We start from the raw sequence: 2,500 nt of genomic DNA, 5'->3' as shown, positions 1-2,500 counted from the left end.
TAGAATTAGTCGGTCAACTGGAATGTGTATTATCCATATAGGGGATCTTTCAATTGAGAAGATCCGTCGACCTGAGACGAAGAGAAATGTCTATCTATTTTATTTAGTTATTCAGTTAAACCAATGAGTCATTATTGTAGCAGATAGCAACAACCATTTCATCCGACATGCGTTTTTTTGATTTTCCAATGGATTTACATCTTTCATTAATGGAAATTTTTTGATGTAGTGAGTAATAGCTCTGGTTGTTCGCTGTTCAAGAATTCTTGTTTAGGCAGTTCATACCATCCATACATAATGTTTTGATCTAAGATTTCAATTCTTCCATGTTTCAGCAGTAGTTAGTATATTGTTCCATGGAGCTAAGGTCCAAAATATGGAAGAAACAGGTGTTTCCACGACTCTACCGCCCAGTCAATTCTGTTCCACTTAATCCCTGTTTCATGGCCACATATCTTTCCGGCTAAGGAATGGGAAACCTTTCTCTTGTTACATGAATCCAATTTTCATTTCATCCGGGAAAAGCCATCTTTTTCTCAACAATGTCTTTGTCATTTGATCCAATAGCGTTCCGTTAGATAGGAACAGCTTTGATAAATACTGATAACTCTCGGATGGAGTATTAGAACGGAAAAATCCATTAGATAATGAACTATTGGTTCTAAGCCATCTCTGGCGATGAATCAACAATTCGAAGTACCTTTCTTGCGTATTCTTGATAAACCAGCGTTTATATATAGATGTAGGAAGATCTGTTTGGGAAGTAAGAAGCCCCTTTGACATCTCTTCATCTGCAAAGAATTCTCGATGTGAAAACACAGAGATAAAAGGCTGATCTTTGAATAGGAAAAAGAGTGGATCCGCAGGGTCCCAAATGAATTGGCTTATTCGAAAAAAGCCTTGTTCTTTGGAAGATCTATCTCGTGTCTGGTACTGCATGGTTCCACTCTGCAAGAACTCCGAATCATTCTCTTGAAGCCCATCCTCTTCATCATAAATGATCCGCTTGCCCCGAAATGACCTGACCCAATAGGGAAATCCCAATTCATTGGGCCTTTCGATACAATCAAATAGAAAGCCCCAAGGGCGCCATATTCTAGGAGCCCAAACTATGTGATTGAATAAATCCTCCTCTATCCGTTGCGGGTCGAGGACTCCTTCCCCTTCTTCAAACTCCGATTCGTATTGTTCATAGAGAAATCTCTGATCAACGATAGAACAAGATCCATTTTGCATCATATCTAAGGGATTCCTTGGTTCGGGCCGAAGAAGCAATGTCACTCGATCATTATCAAACTGACTGCAATCTTTTTCTGTCCGTGAGGATCCCACCGGAGCGCCTTCTACTTCTAATAGGCCATGAACTAGATCAGAATCATTCTCAACGAGTCCATAAGAAGTGATCCCATTTTTTTCATCGGGTCGGGGTAGAGACCAAAGGTCTTGAGCGACCGATCCGGCAGAACAACTCAAAAGATAAAGAAGTATCGTTAATTTCTTCATGCTCGTTCCAAGTTCGAAGTACCATTTGTACAAATAAGAATCCCCTTCGTTACATGATTTCTTCTTCATATAGATAGATATAGGATCTATGGAGCAATTACTTAGAAGTACATTTTGTGCAACAGCCCTTCCTATCTGATAGAAAAGGATCCCATGATCCTGAACCGATCTTACTTGGGATCGCAAATCCCAAGTTTGTCTATGAAGAGCAGATCTAATTATATTAGTGTCTATAATTGATTTCTTCTGTGTAATACTAATCGATAGGGCCTCATTGGTAAGTGCTACAAGATCTCGTACATTGGAACCCATGGTTATGGACCCGAATCCATTAGTATGGAACATTTTCTTTTCCAAGTGAAATCCCCTAGTATATGAAAGAGTGAAAAAGTGCTTTCGTTGTTGTGGAATAAGAAGCCTTCGTATCTTAATGCATGTATTTAATTTATTCGGAGCTATTAGAGCGGGATCCACTTTTTTGGGAATATGAGTCGAAGCAATAACAAGAATATTTCTAGTGGAACATCTTTCACAATCCCTGGAGAGATAGTTCACTAATAGACCGAGGGATAAGTAATTCGACTCATTCACATCCAGATCATGAATGTTTGGAATCCATATTATGCAAGGAGACATTGCTTTTGCTAATTCGAATTGAAGGGTGATATAAAATCGGTCTATTTCCGGCATCATACCCATAGTTAGCGCATTCATCATAGTTAGAAGCTCTAGCTCCGTATCAAAGTCACGGTCGTCACTATCATCAATATCGTCGCTATCATCAATATCGTCACTATCATCAACAAGAAAACCCTTGGGCTTGTTATCCAGGAACTTGTTCAGAAATACTGTAATGAAAGGAACATAGGAGTTTGTCGCTAGGTATTTGACCAAATAGGATCGTCCAGTTCCTAGAGAACCTATCACTAAAATACCCCTAGAGAGGGATAGGGCTAAGCGGAGCGAAAAGGGTTTTCCATGAGATGGGAAATGAAAA

The sequence above is a fragment of the Prunus mume genome, linkage group LG8 (genome assembly GCF_029339155.1).
Source record: "Prunus mume cultivar Tortuosa linkage group LG8, ASM2933915v1, whole genome shotgun sequence".
In the NCBI taxonomy this organism is placed as follows: Eukaryota; Viridiplantae; Streptophyta; class Magnoliopsida; order Rosales; family Rosaceae; genus Prunus; species Prunus mume.
The sequence above is the reverse complement of the archived record's forward strand: the minus strand, read 5'-3'. Positions refer to the sequence as shown.